The following is a 12,139-nucleotide window of genomic DNA, read 5'->3' as shown; positions in this document are numbered from 1 at the left end:
TTGGAAGGCTTTCCTTACCACACTGCTGTCTCCCTGCAGCCTTCTCAGGAGGATGGAATCTCCTTTGTGCCAATTAAAGAATTAAGGAAGACACAGGCACCGCATTTCTAGAGTCCTGCAGAGCAAGTCTGCTAGCCGTGAACCTGAAGGCAGTGCAGACAGCCCCCAGGGGTCTGCTGGAGCTGTTGTTCCAGCCAGTATGAAGATATTTGTTGAGAAACTGCAAGTTCAAATGGCATTTAAGCAGGTGCATCTCCCATAGCAACCACTGAGGGCCCTGTAATGTGCCTCTGAAACCCATAGCTGACCTCAAAACACCCAGGGCTTCTGGTTATTGCTGCACTGGATATGGCAGCACCCAGGCACAGCTGCAGAGCTGAGGTGCAAGAGACAAAATCAATGATACTTTTTCTGCCCAACATCGTTTCATCATCCAAATTGGGTCTCACATAAACACAAAATCTGGATGGGCAGGCAAGGTCTAAATCTGGCTCCAGTAGTAACAGGTGCTCCTTATAAGATGGCCACACTGGGTTTGCTGCCTTTGAATTTTGTGTTAGACTGTTGAAATGTGATTTTCCCATCTTCCAGGAGAAACATTAAGAGGATATATTAAGGTTAGCTGCAAATAAAGTTACAGATCCATTATCTTTAAATTCAATGAAATCAGTATTAATTGGGAACCAGTTCTGTTCCCTGCATTGTGCTGGGTCTGTGGGGAGATGAACAGATTGGTGAAGATGACCTCGGACATGAGACAGGGTACAGAAGTCCAGAGGGTGTGACAAGAATTGGGAGAGGCATTGGGAAGCCCTCCTGCAGTAGGTAGTATGGTAGGAGCAGGGACACGAGGAACACAAAGGACTTTGGTGAGTGGGAAAGGGAGCTCCCAAGCGAGACGGCTGACAACGTGAAATGCTGCAGCTAGAGCCGTTCCTGGAAGTGGAAAGTGAGTTGAGATTAGACCAATAGTCTGGACCTGTTTGGTGGGAGGCTATGAAAGCCTTTCTGGGAGTTTGGGTGTTTTCATGGTGTCATAGGGAACTATTAAAATTTCTTCTGCTTTTTGAAATCAGCATGGACTGAGTTTATGTGGAGGGCTGACTTTTAGAAATGGGAATTTTGTTGTATGCTTACACTTTCACAGAAAATGCGACCTTTGAGGTCAGAAAGACTTGGCTTCAAATCTGAAATTTTGAACATTTAAAGAGAAATGAAACAACTCTAAGGACGGGGCTGTCCCTCCCCCCACCTCCTCTCTTCTCTGTGGATAGACTTAACTTTCTGAGTTGTGCTTTTCTGCAGTTTGGTAAGATAATGCTTACCCCCTATGAAGTTATTAGGCACCTGACATGAACTCAATGAGCCCGGAATCCAGTCAATCATTCCCAGGTACCATGTCTACCTTGACCCTGTTCATTTGCTAAAAAGTCAGTTTTTCACTCTACTCATTCAATTCCTTCCCTGCCTTTAAGTTGTCCTGGATGGACTCAGGCACCTTCCCTTTCCCTAATGTTTCTAATTAAGTGTATGCATTTGATGTGAAGGTATGTATATGGGGGGGGGTGGGGTGCAAAGGGAGTCTATTTGTGAAGTCTATCTGTGAGCAGTGGTGAAGCAAAACAGAGTTGTCCAGGCAACACCATGGGTGCTGACAAAAGCTACCATGTTGCCTGGCCATTGTGACAATGCATTTAACCCCAGTGCTTGTCCCACGTACATCTTTGCTGTGGCTGCTCAAACACTTTGGGTCATATACATTCTGAATGAGGCCTTGGTAAGTGGGCAGCCACCTAGATGAAATTTCTCATTTCATATCTGAAAATGAGGTGTGCTGCAGTGTCAACAGCAGAAACAGAAGACTTTCCAAGTGAATTTTAAAATTCAGGCTGGGTCAGATCATCTATCAAGTTTCTTGCCTCAAGCGTTTGGCAAGGAAAATGTTTCAGTGTGAGTGCAGGCAAAGCAGGAATTTCAGACTTGTCAGATGCCAGAGTTTAGATGTTTGGAAGGTGTAGCACTTGGCTGTCTCACCCCAGAGATGCTCCTGCAACCATGCTCCTTGTCTTCAGCGCACTCACCTTGGCTTCTAAGTATACACTCATCAGTGTGATTTCATCTGTCTTCCTCTGAGACCATGAGCTCTGAGAGAACAGAGACTACGGCTCACACAGTGCCTGGCACACAAGAGGAAAGGAAGAAGATGAATATGCGCTCAGTGTGTATTTATGAGTTAGTGCCAACTGATTGCTAACCAGACAACAAAGACATTGTTATCAAATGTAGCTGGGGAACAAAATATTTGTGTAATTTGGATTTGTAGACTTTACATCAAGCTCTCATTAAACCTGCTCCTCTAAATTGATAGTCTAAATAAAATCCTTTTATTTGGATCTTGAGTTTGTTTCTTCTGGTGCTCCAATAACAATTCTACATAAAATTGAGATGTGCATATACAATAGGAGAATAGGGCTGTGGATTGCAATATTTTGAAGACATTAAGTAGAGGCAGCCCTTTTAAAAAGAAAACAAAATATTTAGTTATCAGCAAACATCTATTTTCTCAACTGTAGCACAATTAAAGGGTGTTAGTTTTTGTAGAAGAAAATGAAATATGGAGATAAGCATGAACTGACCAAGAATCACTTGGAAACCAAAGGTTACAAAGAGTGTGATTTGGGAAAGAAAAAAATTTCTTGAATCCATTGAATCCCTGGTGAACTGGAAATGGAGTGATGACATGAATAAAGCTTCACTGACGAAACATGAGACTGACTGAAATAGTTGGAAAAGTCAGGGTATGAGATCAAATACAGTTCACTTGTGCTGAAAAACAACTTTAGTGGCAATGTTTCATACCATGGTTAATATAAAACAAGTCATTATTTGAAAAGAAGAAAAGCAAGCTCACCTTATTACATCAACTCAATAATGCATTTTCTAGAAGCTCATCATGGTTCTTCCCATAAAGGCCAAACAACACAGAGAAATCATCTTTTATGTCTGCTTCTGCCTTCCTGCCTTGAAGGGTTCATTTCATTATTCTGTCTTGGTTCAACCTATAAAAATTCTCAAGGGGTTTCAATGCAGATGAATACAGGCACTCTATGTAGCCATCTAAAAAAATTCAAGACAAAAAAGAAAAAGTAAAATAAACAACCTTTTTCTATTTCCAATCTCAACCTCATCCTCATAGTAAGGTGCTTTTTGTTGTAATTTTCCAGATAATTAGCTCATTTTTTCCACTTAGTTTCGACTTTACAGAAATGGCTGTAGACTATGAGTGCTCTTTTAGTCTGAAATTATTAACACTTATTACAAGTCAGGGCTGCTGAGAGTGATCCAGATTCCTAAATTCCTGGTCTCCTAATCTGGAAAAGGGGCATAATAATCCCTACCTTATAAATCTTGGTTAGCACGCAATGAAATAAGGTAAATGAGATGTCCGTGGTAGGATCTGCTACACAGAGGCTGCTTCCATTCATCCTCTTACTCATTTGTTACCTCCTTTGACAGCCACAAATTTAATTTTTTTTTTCTTTTTAGGGCCGCATCCAAGGCGTCTGGAGGTTCCCAGGCTAGGGGTCCAGTCAGAGCTACAGCTTCCGGTCTACGCCACAGCCACATCTACAGCAAAGCCAGATCTGAGCGGCGTCTGTGACCTACATCTCAGCTCACAGCAATGCCAGATCCTTAACCCACTGAGCGAGGCCAGGGATGGAACCTGCATTCTCATGGATCCTAGTTGGATTTGTCAACTGCTGAGCCATAACGGGAACTGCTGACAACACCAATTGATCACCCATTAAGTGCTTCCTCATAGGAGTTTAGAATCCTAGAGAATTTAGGAGTTCCCGTTGTGGCACAGTGGTTAACGAATCCGAATAGGAACCATGAGGTTGCGGGTTCGGTCCCTGCCCTTGCTCAGTGGGTTAACGATCCGGCGTTGCCGTGAGCTGTGGTGTAGGTTGCAGACGCGGCTCGGATCCCGCGTTGCTGTGGCTCTGGCGTAGGCCGGCGGCTACAGCTCCGATTCAACCCCTAGCCTGGGAACCTCCATATGCCGTGGGAGCGGCCCAAGAAATAGCAACAACAACAGACAAAAAAAAAAAAAAAAAAAAAAAAAGAATCCTAGAGAATTTAGAATCTTGTGGAAAGACAAGCAAACAGAAATTGGAGTGTGATTAATGCAATGCTATAGGGATGCGAGAGGCACCTGCCCCCCCAAACTGAGTGGTGAAGGTGAAGGGATATGAGGCTTCCAGTAGAAGGAACTGTGAGAAGCCAAGAAGGGGCATGTGGGCAGGAGAAAATGCCCAGAGGAGAGTGAGCTCTGCTTAGAGAACTGAAGGGGTTCTGTCCAGCTTGGACTGTGGTGGAGAACATACTAAGACAGGTGTCTCAGGGTAAGGGGAGGCCAGATCCTGAAGAAAGCTACATGCCTTCTAATGAGTTTTGGAGTCTATTATGAGGGCAATGGAGGGTATCTCAGTGTTGTTTCTTTTTTAAAAAAATAGTATTTGTTTCTTTGGAGGGCGGAAGTTATGCCTGTTCATTAGGGAAATACAGAAAAGTTTATAAATGAAAATATAAATGAAAAGCCTTCACAGTCCTCTGATCCTGAGATAACCATCACTGAAACTTTGATGTAATATTATTCATGATTGAGACAATACATTTCATTGCTCTTCTATGTTGTTATAGTACATGTTAATTGTAATAGAGAAAATTGAAATACAAGATAAAACACACTAAAAATTTCTGCATATAGCTACACTTAACATGTCATTTCAGTCTTTTCTCTGTGTCTATCTTGCTTTTGGTCTCTGTTATTTGTCAATCCCTTTTTGATTTTTTGTTTTTTGTTTTTGGGGTTTGTTTTTGTCTTTTTAGGGCTGCACTTGCAGCATATGGAAGTTCCCAGGCCAGGAGTCGAATCAGAGCTGCAGCTGCTGGCCTATGCCACAGCCACAGCAATGCAGGATCCGAACCGTGTCTACAACGTACACCACAGCTAATGGCAACACCAGATCCTTAATCCACTGAGCAAGGCCAGGGATTGAACCCTCATCCTCATGGATACTCTTAGGGTTTGTTACTGCTGAGCCACAATGGGAACTCCCTTAATCTCTTTTTAATGTTTCTTTTTAATATAGCAGGAGAATACTTCTATATCACAAAATTTCATGTGTAGTTAAATATAATTGTACAGTATACCTAATGACAGAATAAAGATTTTTTTTTTTTTTTTTTTTGGTCTTTTTGCCTTTTCTAGGGCTGCTCCCGCAGCATATGGAGGATCCCAGGCTAGGGGTCTAATTGGAGCTGCAGCCACCGGCCTACGCCAGAGCCACAGCAATGCAGGATCCGAGCCTCATCTGTGACCTACACCACAGCTCATGGCAACGCCGGAGCCTTAACCCACTGAGCAAGGCCAGGGGTTGAACCTGAAACCTCATGGTTCCTAGTCAGGTTCGTTAACAACTGCGCAATAACGGGAACTCCTGAATAAAGATTTTTGTAAAACAAAGTTATTTAACCAATTTCTTATTATGAACATTTATGCTTCTTCACATTTTCACTGTAATAACAATATCATGACAAAAATTTCATAGCTAAGCCTTTCACGGATCTCTAAAAATTTCCATAGACTAAAGCATTTAAGTTATTTAACATATTGCTGTTTATAATATATTGTGTATTATTACTGTTATATTGCCCACAGAAAAACAATTCCAGCTTTTCTCCTAGTAGACATCTATGTCTGTTCCCCAGCCACTGATATTATCCATTTTTTTAAATAGTTGACAATTTTACAGGTAAAACTCATTGTCAATTTGCAGTCCTTTGCTTAATACATAAAGTTAAGTATATTTTAATGTATCAATTAGTTAATTTTCTCTTCTCTTCCAAACTGTGTGTTGAAGAACCTTTGTCATTTACTGTATTAATCCTTTTCTTAACAAATCTGATATAAAGGAGATGAACTCTTTGTAGTATACATTGAAAATATTTTTTCTAGTGTACTACTTTTTGTTGAATTATGTTCATGTATATTTTGTTGCCTGGAAGCTAAAGCAAAAAAGTTTTCAACATTTCAGTAACTGAATTCATCAATCTTTTCCTTTAAGGTCTTTGTGCTCTTGGTGTTGAGCTTAGAAAGTCATCCCCCACTGCATGTTTGCATGGGTCTTTGCCATGATTTATTCTGGAAATTATACTTTTTTATCCATATGGAATTTATATTTATGTACTATGTGAGGTAGAACTCTTATTTAGTCTTCTGCTCCCACCCCATGTGCTCACCAATTCCACATTTCATCCTTCATTTAAAATGCTACTCATGGCTGACACCATCATTACTATTCATAACCATTTCTCATTCTTTTTTGGACTAATGGAACCCAGTTTGGGGGAGCAATGGACCCCTATTTCCTCGCAGCTGGCTGTTTGAGGCAGAGAGCAGAACAGCTGAAGCTCTGGGGACAGCTCACATTTTCTGAAGTGGTGGCCTGACTGTTAGGCATTGCTTCACTGTTCTTCCTTGTTCCTAGGATGTGAGGTAGATCCCATCAGCCAGTGAGGTAACCATCTTCCTACCCTGAGGGCAAATCCACCTGGTGAGGGTGGTGGGGCAGGCGATTAGAGACCATCTGGTCCCAGGTGACTTTCTGGAGAATCAGTCTAGCTCTAGACGTCTTGCTTGTGAGAAACAGAAACTCCTCTTTGGTGAATTCCTCATAATTAGATTTCAGCAGTTACTGGTTGGCTCTTTTGAGTTCTTTTCCTGATAACCAGTCACTGAGAACTAACACAATATTTTTCCCTCCCCATATCTCCATCTGTTATTTCTTTTCTTGCATCAGTACCCCGGTGTGAATATATAAGCATTGTTACAGAAGCGTGCTAAATCTTTTTTTCTTTTTCTGACTTTAGCAAGAATGTCTCTAATTCATCATTGTGAAATTTTATGTTGGCTTTGAGTATTGAGGTACACTCCCATTTCTGGTTTTCCAAAATATTTTAGCAAACTAAACTTTGAATTTTGTCATTTGATGTTTTACCATCAAAAAGATCACCTGCTTTCCTTCCTTTCATCTCTTGACATTGTTTAATATTTCTCAAACTGAGTTGTAAAGTACATTATGTCTGGCATTAAAAAAGATTTTATAATCAACTAAATTTGGAAAGACTGAAGACAATTGCTCCTTCTTATATAGGAACAAGTTAAAGGCATTGAGAACTCTTGCAGCCAGGAGATTTCAATTCAGCTTTTCCCCTTTAGCTTATCCCCTCGCCTTAGATTCCACCAGACATTTGAGAAATGCTCAAGTAATTAATGAATTTATTTAAAATTATAATATTGATCATTGAATTTCTGAAATTTATAGCACTGAGTTAGATTTTCTATTTCATTCAGAGATTGAATGTTAACATTTACACATAAGCATACAATATATTTTGTTTTTACCCTCTGCATGTTATTTCTATTAGAGTTAGGAATCAGGATTATGTTAGCTTTTTAATATTAATAAGGAAGATTTATATCTGCTTATAAGATCAAAAGGGATCTAAACAGCAAGCACATACTTTTTCTTTAAGCTCTGAACAAACTTGCCTAAGAAATGGCTCCCTGTGGGCAGCAACTTTGGTGCTTTGACAGCTGCATCTTTTTCTTCTATGATTATTGTTCAGTTCTAATTTTTTCCCTCTTCTTGTTTTCATTTGGTTTCTTATTTTTACTAAAAGGTCATCAATATCAATGACATTTGCAGAGTTTAAGCATATAGTTATACATAACATTCCCTAGATCTTAAATTAAAAAAAAATACCCCTTTGTATTTATATAGTTTCTTTCTTATTCCACAGATTTCATATTTATATTTTCTTAATTTTGATATAGCCTTGATTTTCAGCAATTTGTTTTGATGACATTTTAAAGAATGTTTTTTAAACATGTTCTTTAAAAATGTTTAAAGAACCAGTATGTATTGATTTCTTGTAAAATTTTTGTTTTCTAATTAGTCAATTTCTGCTTTTACCCTTATTAATTCTTCTCACCTGCTTTTTAAAAGTTGATTTATCATAGCTTTTCTAATGTCTTCCTTAGACTATTATGTTATATATTTTCATTCTGATTTAATGGTAAGTATATTTAAGGCTATACATCTTTCTCCTAATATAGGTGTAGCTGTGCCTTGCTGGATGGCAGGACATAAGCCTTTCCAGGAGTCTGGTCATGCTTGGAGGACCTTTAAGTTTAGGTGGGAAAAAGCAGCACTGGTACTTTTCAGAAGGCTCATTACACTTTGGAAACAGCAGAAATTCTCTCCCATCCCCCTTCTTTCCATGCACAGCTGGGTAGTTAGTTAATTGTTCAGTTTCTGAATTTAGAATGCCCAGGTTGGCATCTCAGCCTTGACACCTAATAGCAGAATAAACTACTGAGAACGCAGGAGGACTTACTGCAGCTCAGAGGCTTATACTTGGTTCCTCCCTTTTCCGGATTTGCTGTACTGCCCTTTGCTCTGAGGAAACCACCACTGTTTCGGGGCAGGGCAACACCATGAAGTGGTCTCCTCCCAGAGTCCCCGGCAGGAAGTGGGAAGCCCCCCTGCCCTTGGCTTTCCCCTAGCATGCTCTGGGACTTAAGACAAGAAGAGGCCATCAGGATTCAAGTGTCTCACTACTTTCCTGTCCTTCATTCACTTTCTTCTGTTTCAGGGACCAGAGAACATATTTTTTTCCACTCTCTCTCCCCCTGCTGAAACTTCTTTACATCAGACCTCACCCTTCTCAAACCAACCCTTTTCTGTTTGGCCAAGATGCAGGAAGACACAATGATTCACAGTTAGAAAAAAAAAAAAAAAATCAGAAAATGTTTTTAAAGCCCTGTACCTATTACACAGATAGAGTACCATTTCTCTGTAAAACATTTACCTATATTATGTCTTGAATTCAGAGTTATCAATGGCAAATTCATCATCGAGGAAGAAATCCTATTAAATAAACCAAAAACCTGACATACCAATTAACCATGGCACACCATTAAACGTACATTATGATCCACTTTCTTTAGTGTCTCAATCAAAGTTTAGTTCTATGATTTTTTTCTCATCGAGTCAAAATTTTTTTCTGAAAAATTTTGGCTATGAGCAATTGGTTATGTACTATACCATGAAACTAATATTTTTTACAGTCCAGGTGATTGAACTTGAATAATTTAGAACATTTAGGTTTAACAATAAAATATAAGTACTTTCAAATGATATTAAGATTTTTATCTGTATTTCCTATTCTACTAAAGGGTTTATTTTGCTTTTTTCTTTAGTGGAATTATGTCCAACAGTTAAATAGCTTCTATTTAAAGTCAGTGAATTTTGACAAATAGAAATTCATTTCCTAACTGAATGGTCTCTGTACATAAATAGGTCACTCCAACACATGTGAGTATTGAAATGTGTCTGATATATTTAAAGATAGCCAGCAATGATCAAAATTAAAATAAAGGCAGAAATTAATTAATAAAGAATATCATGATTCCATAAGCTGAGTTTTTGAAAAACTACTAATATTTATAAACATTGGCAAGACTGATAAAGACAATGAGGAAAGAAGACACAAATTACTAATATTAAGGATAAAGGAACATCAACGCAAGATCTATAGGTATTGAGAAGGTGATAAAAAAAAAAAGACAATGAACAAGGTAATGCCAAAAAATTTAACAACTTAGATAAAATGGAAATTTTCCTTGAAAAAAGGCACAACTTACATAAAATAACAAAGTGAAATAGAAAAAGCCAATAGTCCCATCTCTATTAGAGAAATTGAATCTATAACTAAAAGCTGTATTTCAGAAAAATCTCCAGGCTGTGGTGGCTTCAGGGATGAATTCTAAAACATTTAAAGAAGAAATAAAACTAATATTACCTAAATGCTTTAAGAAAACAGATGAGGGAACATATCAAAACTTGTTTTATGAGGCCAACATAACTCTGATAATAAAACAAACATATTAAAAGATATTTAAAAAAGAAAAATTACAAACCTATATCTGTCATCAATGTAGATAGAACATTCTTAACAAAATACTGGGATAGCAAGTCCAGAAATATATAAAAAGGGTGATAAATTATAACCTAGTGAGTTTTATAATAGCAATGCCAGGTTGCTTTAACATTTGAAAATCAATGTAATTTATTATCTTAGAATAAAACCACGTGATCATCTCTATACATACGGAAAAAGCATTAAACATCTCTATAAGACACCACCTCTCAGCAAATTAGAAATAAAGGGCAGTCTTTTTTCAAGGACATCTGCAAAAAAAAAAAAAAAAAAAAAAAACTTACAGCTAATATACTTAATGGTGAAAGATTTCTTTTCTTCCTAAATTTAAAAATAAGGCAAAATCTCCCACTCATCACTTCTATTAAATATTTTACTAGAAGTCCTAGCTAGTGCAATAAGGCATGAAGATGAAATAAGAAGCACACAGAAGAAAGAAATAATTAAAACAATTTTTAGCTCAGTGGGTTAAGGATCTGGCACTGCAATGAGCTGTGGTGTAGGTGGCAGATGAAGCTCGGATCTGGCATTGCTGTGGCTGTGGCATAGGCCGGTGGCTACAGCTCTGATTTGACCCCTAGTCTGGGAACCTTCATATGCTGCGGGTATGGCCCTAAAAAGACAAAAACAAAAAACAAAAAACCAACAATCTTTAGTCATAGATGACATGATCATATATGTAGAAAAAATTTTTTTTTTTTTTTTTTTTTTTGTCTTTTTGCCTTTTCTAGGGCTTCTCGGGCAAGGCTGGATCCTTAACCCACTGAGCAAGGCAAGGGATGGAACCCACAACCTCATGGTTCCTAGTCGGATTCCTTAACTACTGAGCCATGATGGGAACTCCATGTGTAGAAATATTTATTTATTTATTTAGACTTTTTAGGTCCACACCCAGGGCATATGGAGAGTCCCAGGCCAGGGGTCAAATTGGAGCTGTAGCTGCCGGTCTACACAAGAGCCACAGCAATGCCAGATCAAAACCGCATCTGCCATCTATACCACAGCTCACGGCAATGCCGGATCCTTAACCCACTGAGCAAGGCCAGGGATAGAACCCAAAACCTTACGGGTCCTAGTTGGATTTGTTTCCACTGCGCCATGATGGGAACTTCGAAAATTTTATTTTTATTTTATTTTATTTCTTTATTTATTTTGTCTTTTTGCCTTTTCTAGGGCCACTCCCGCGGCATATGGAGGTTGCCAGGCTAGAGGTCTAATCGGAGCTGTAGCTGCCGGCCTACACCAGAGCCACAGTAATGCAGGATCTGAGACCTGTCTGCAACCTACACCACAGCTCACAGCAATGCCAGATCCTTAACCCACTGAGTGAGGCCAAGGATTGAACCTGCAACCTCAGGGTTCCTAGTTGGATTCCTTCACCACTGAGCCACAACAGGAACTCCAGAAAATTTTAAATAAATCCATAAGAATAACTAAAGTAAGCTCACAAGATAGAAGTTAAGAAACAATTTTTTTTTTTTTTTTTGTCTTTTTGCCATTTCTTGGGCCGCTCCCACAGCATTTGGAGGTTCCCAGGCTAGGGGTCTAATCGCAGCTGTAGCCGCCAGCCTCAACCAGAGCCACAGCAACGTGGGATCCGAGCCACGTCTGTGACCTACACCACAGCTTACGGCAACGCTGGATCCTTAACCCACTGAGCAAGGGCAGGCATCGAACCCGCAACCTCATGGTTCCTAGTCGGATTCGTTAACCACTGCTCCACGATGGAAACTCCAAGAAACAAAATTAATTTTATTTGTATGTACTAGCAATAGCCAATTAAAAAATCAAGCCAATTAAAAACAATACCATTTATAATAGCCAAAAATTCAATATACTTACAAATGACATGTAAGATTGCCCTGCTGAAAACAATAAAATATTGCAGAGAGAATTTAAAGAGGACCTATACCATGGATGTATTTCTATCCTTATGCCAACAGCACACTTTGTTAATAGTATAATTTTATAATAAGATTTAAAATCATATTCTTGTAGTCTCCTTTTTTGTACTCTTTCAAAATATTTTGGCTATTCTAGGCCTTTTGTATTTCACCATAAATATTAA

At 38.8% G+C, this 12,139-nt stretch overlaps 1 long non-coding RNA gene across 1 annotated transcript in view; it reads right to left on the bottom strand.

Annotated features, from left to right (window-relative positions):
• LOC146395015 (uncharacterized) overlaps window positions 1–3,117 on the bottom strand; it is a 76,543-nt gene extending 73,426 nt beyond the window's left edge. The window contains exons 1-2 of the long non-coding RNA XR_014834249.1: window positions 2,912–3,117; window positions 2,082–2,177 (exon numbers count right to left, since the gene is read on the bottom strand). This is a non-coding gene — a long non-coding RNA (uncharacterized LOC146395015). The remainder of the gene's footprint in view (window positions 1–2,081; window positions 2,178–2,911) is intronic.
• Between the last annotated feature and the right edge of the window lie 9,022 nt (window positions 3,118–12,139).

Source organism: Sus scrofa, chromosome 18 (assembly GCF_054392235.1).
Source record: "Sus scrofa isolate SSC_HxYL_T2T_F1_AM1 chromosome 18, Sscrofa_HxYL_maternal_Yorkshire_Landrace_v2.0, whole genome shotgun sequence".
Taxonomy (NCBI): Eukaryota; Metazoa; Chordata; class Mammalia; order Artiodactyla; family Suidae; genus Sus; species Sus scrofa.
Note: the sequence above shows the minus strand (reverse complement) of the source record. Positions and strands in the feature narration are given on the sequence as shown.